This window comes from Montipora foliosa, chromosome 5 (genome assembly GCF_036669935.1).
Source record: "Montipora foliosa isolate CH-2021 chromosome 5, ASM3666993v2, whole genome shotgun sequence".
Classification (NCBI taxonomy): domain Eukaryota; kingdom Metazoa; phylum Cnidaria; class Anthozoa; order Scleractinia; family Acroporidae; genus Montipora; species Montipora foliosa.
This window is the reverse complement of record NC_090873.1, coordinates 45,312,637-45,317,424: the sequence shown is the minus strand read 5'-3', so window position 1 is coordinate 45,317,424 and position 4,788 is coordinate 45,312,637. Positions and strand designations below refer to the sequence as shown.

The 4,788-nt window shown below is 39.6% G+C and overlaps 1 protein-coding gene across 1 annotated transcript in view; it reads right to left on the bottom strand.

The window, feature by feature from the left end:
• The window catches only part of LOC138003219 (histamine H2 receptor-like), a 9,394-nt gene extending 5,500 nt beyond the window's left edge, over window positions 1-3,894 (bottom strand). The window contains exons 1-2 of the mRNA XM_068849176.1: window positions 3,772-3,894; window positions 3,452-3,485 (exon numbers count right to left, since the gene is read on the bottom strand). The gene's annotated coding sequence lies outside the window, so the exon portion shown is untranslated. The remainder of the gene's footprint in view (window positions 1-3,451; window positions 3,486-3,771) is intronic.
• Window positions 3,895-4,788: the final 894 nt, after the last annotated feature.

Genomic DNA, 4,788 nt, shown 5'->3' with positions numbered 1-4,788 from the left:
AAATGCCCCGCCCCCGGGATCGTCGCCTTCCAATAGGCGCCTGTATTCGCAGGCTACTTTGTCTGTCAAGAATCAAGACATCTTAAATGATCTTTCATCGCATTTTCACTGAAACTCACGAGACAGAATGTATATTTATATTTAATTAAGTTAGCACAACAGAAAAACGCTAACCTCATTTTGACAAGAAAATGCTTTACTATTGCCATAAAAACTATCCAGTTAAGCTTGCATATCATAAAACATGATGAATTCATAAAGGCCACGTTTTCAAGCGAACAATTTTTCGAAACAAACAACATATTTGCTCTTAGAGGCGAAAACCTGTTCTTATTTCATTGCGTGCGTGAATACAAGAAACTCAATCGTGTCAAATTACCATGTACTTCAGGTTCAAACCCTTTCCTGAAGAACCGGAAGAACCTTTTCCTTGAATAACAAGGAAAATGCTTTACTATTGCCATAAAAACTATCCAGTTAAGCTCGCATATCATAAAACATGATGAATTCATAAAGGTCACCTTTTCCAGCGAACAATTTTTTGAAACAACAACATATTTGCTATTAGAGGCAAAAACCCCTTGCTATTTCATTACGTGCGTGAAGAGAAAAAACTCAATCGTGTCAAATATGCGCAATATTACAACAAACTAAAATTTCAGGATCAAACCGTTTCCATGAAGAACCTTGTCCTTGAATGATGAAGCACAAAATTGACGATAAGCTTTCTTTCAAATAATTCTTGGCTGTCACATTTCCATTTTTTTTTTACCTGAAGACTGTGCAGAGTTGATCACAGATCCACTTAAGGTGTTCGATTCGTTCTCTGTCTTTGTTGAACCCATAAGTTACCAGAGAATTTTCCATTTGCTTTCAGTGTTCTACATAACAGCACACTTGGTAAAATCTTAGAAATGCAGCTCACTTTGATTCCGGCTCGACGGGCGACAGATTGTTGTCGAAGTCCATTACGCGTTGCTTTTAAGATTCCACCGCCTGTCTTGTTCAGTATCCAAATGACTTGCCATTATTGAGCTTCATAAGGGTATATTTTGTAAATGCCATTCGCGTTACATGACTTTCGACGCCATTGCCGGTTAAGTTTATCATTCTACTGTGTCCACCAGAGAAATCTACGCATTTCCACTACCCTCTCTATCCTAAGAAAATACGAGCAGAAGGCTCTATGCACAAAGACACCACTTAGCAGGGGAGTGACAGGCAAGACTTTTACCGACACGGAAAAAATAAATAAATAAATAAAAACAAACAAATGAAAAGCAGATCCCGACTGGGTTTGCCATACTGGCAACCCAGTAACAAGTCTTGTCTACCCTGGATGTGGATAACGCAAAGTACGTCTTACGGTCATGCCTTGGAAAAGAACCATCAGACACAGTTAAAAACGTAGATGAGACTGCTTACAAACCCCTTTCCAATGCCGTGTGTAAGTGGTTCTGCGCGCAGTATGTTATGGGTGTTCGTAAGAACGCCTCGTGTCATTTTAGAACCTTACAAAATGTGCGTGTAACATGATACTCTTAAAAGTGCCTTATGACTTTTAAACTGGGCAGTGTTAACCCTTATCACAAGCACAACTCGCATTGCGTACGCTGATTTTCTAAAAGGATTTTGTAAGACGTCTTACACACTGCACGGCTTTAAAGCCCTGGCCAAACTATCGAACAAAGTTGGATTCAACGTTCCAACTTTGCTCGATCCAACATTGTTCGACCGTTTGGCCACCCATGTTGGATGATATTCGTCTAACATCTTTTGCTCGATCAAGTGTTGGATAGAGTTTGCTTTTGATCAAACATTGCGACCAACAATTCTGCTCGACGCAACAATGTTGCAGTGTTTTGCCGCTCTTCCAACAAAGTTGTGTCCTGAATCTAGTCACGTTCGCGCTACTAGCCAATCACGAATCGCTATTTTATTTTCAAGCCTAGGCTTCTAGCATTATTTGCAACAAAGATGGCGGACAAGGATCAACAGCCAGAAACATTGATCAGCGAGGTATGAAGCAAGGCCATGTCTTTGGGGCACTTGTCCCCTAATCACTATCGCTCTGTTCTCATCATCTCCTAAACGCCGATGTATTTTGCAGCGAACATACCCCTTTGTACACGTTCTCTTAACCAGTTTTTGGATTTTCCTCGTTTGAACTGTCATTTCCGTCCTCAAACAGCTCCAGTAACACAAGCGCAACGAGCGGTTTCCGTTTCAGTGTTAGCGTCATATTTATAAATTTAGCGCCAACTTGAACTTGAATCAGTTTCGCAAAGCAATGTTGGATAGTGTTTTGCCACTACCTCAACATTTACACCCAACGATGTTGCATGTGGAATCCAACTTTGTCGAGAGTTTCTATACACAAGTCTGTTTTAACCTGCGCAAGGTGTTTGTAAGACGTCTGCGATTACACGTGGCATTTGTAAGAGCCTCGGGTTTTTGGGTCGGGCTTTGAAGCCATTACATGCATTGGGTTGATAAAAATGGTTTTTATTTTTGACAATAACTAGTGAATTAATTTAAGGTATAAAGAAAATTTAGATTTTAATTGCCTCGTCGTGTGTAGTTTGAATGAAAAGTATTTTGAAAAAAAAAAAGAACGATTATCCTTACTAGTCTGCCTAGCGTTTCGGTAGGTTTCTTAGCCTAAAAATGAGAGATTTTCGCTATTTTCTCCTTTACTTTGCAGCCAAAAAGTCTCATATATCGTATGTCGGTCTTCCTTTGTACTGAAACCTCACTGAAAAGCTTTCCGCGTTGCGATGCATTACTACGCTCATTTTTCAGATTAAAAGGAATTAACTATTTAAATTGAAAAAATGCTTTAACTACCGGTACGTAATTATTTTTTTGAAAATGCCAAAAATTCGGGTCGGTCGGACGGACGACGGTAGAAGAAAAATAAAAAGGGGGTGGCCTAATCAACAAAAACATTGCAATATAGAGGGTGAACCGAGGCTGGGACAGCCTTTTTTAATCCAAAACTAAATATTCAGTTTCCAAGCCTCCGGTAATTTGGCTTGGTTAATTAAGAACGAAAACGATTCAAAAAATAGGGGCAAAACCAAGGAAAATGAACATAAATTAGTAAGCCAGAGCCGAGCTGATTCGAAATACTCGAGTTCGAAATAAGAAAGTTCACCTGTACTGGAGATATTTGCTGTTGAATAAAACGCTAAAAAATCATTGTAACAAGTGCTTGAAAATAACTAGTTTTAATTGACTTAAACTTATAACTATTCTTCTAGAATTGGAATATGTGGTATAAAGTAGCTTTAGGCGGAAGTCGTTTACTGTTTTCCAAAGTCTTTCGTCAAATTCGAGAAGTTCCGGGTTGCCAAAGCGGACAGTTGGTTCTCACCGGCTGAGATTTAAATATAAGGAAATTTGCTTTTACTTTGCAGAAAAAGAATAAACATAAATAACTGGTACTTACTTGAAAAGCCACTTGAAGACGTTTTGTATGCCCCCTACAGCAAAACGAAAATATAGTTCAGACTTCTGTATATGAAATTTGATAAACATGGACTCTCTGTATGACTGAATACTCTTACCTAACAGGTTACACCTGTAGAATGAATGGTAAACCAAGGCTTAATAACTGGCCAAAAATCCAGGTTTTAAAAGACAAAAGGCTTGTTCCTTTGGATGTCCAGAGTAATTTTTGGGGAAATTATTGAGATGTTGGATATAATTTACGCTTCGCCAAAAATATTAATTCTGTCGTAGAATTAATTAAAATTCAAAACCTCTTACCTGCATGTAGTTGAGTCAGAGATAGCTTTACGGCTTGGACAGTTTTGATGAGAGGACCTTCTGTTCGCCTTTTTTCGTTGAAAAGGCAGGCTTTAACAACCTTATGTAATCATTAACTTTGGGCCGCAGTCAAACCGCAAATGCGCACGAGAACGTGAGTCACACCAAGTCGCACTAGAGGACAAAAGTGTTTACTTATCTCAAAAATCTGTCATCACAACGAAAAACCAAGGGAGCAACTGCAGAAAACCCCACCACATCGAGCCCGTTACTGTGAATTCAAGATGGCAAAGTATCTTAAGTAGCTGGCTGCACGGTACGCGGAAAGAATGAAATACAGGATGGCGAGGTATATTAATTACCTGACTACGCGGTACGCGTACGCAAAGTTAAATGCGTGCTTAGGCCTAATGACTGAAACGAGCCTTAGGCTTAATCAATAAACGAGTGCTATTTTCTTCACGCGATCTCGTGCAAAGTGTAGTTATCCAAACCGTAAATTGAAAGCGAAAATGTTAAAGAGTGCTTAGACCTAATCACTGCAACGAGCGCTATTTTCTTGACACGATCTCGTGAAAACTGTAGTTAATCTCACCGTAAAATTCACGCTTTAAGAACGAGAAATACTGTTTTAGTGAATAAATTACATACTTCAACTTGAATTTATTAGTTTCTGCATACCGCGTAGCCAGCTACGCAGAACTTTATTCGAGTGGCAGGGTATTCTGCAGTTAAGCCAAACCAAGTGCCAGAAGTGCAACCAGTTTGTTCACCAAAGGACAAAATTTGGTTGCAGACGGACAAACTTCAAAGATGCCGTCGACTACCTCTGGAGAAGGCCAAACTGAGACAAATCTTGGAAAACAAAAGCGAGGGTGTTTTGTTTCGGAAATGATTTGACAGGTGATATGTAGCAGACCCTGGTATTGTCCGATCAGTGTAATGGATCGCGAACCACGATTCGACTGGACGTGGAAGAGTCCAATAACACGGTGCTCGTCTTCGATAACGATTTCG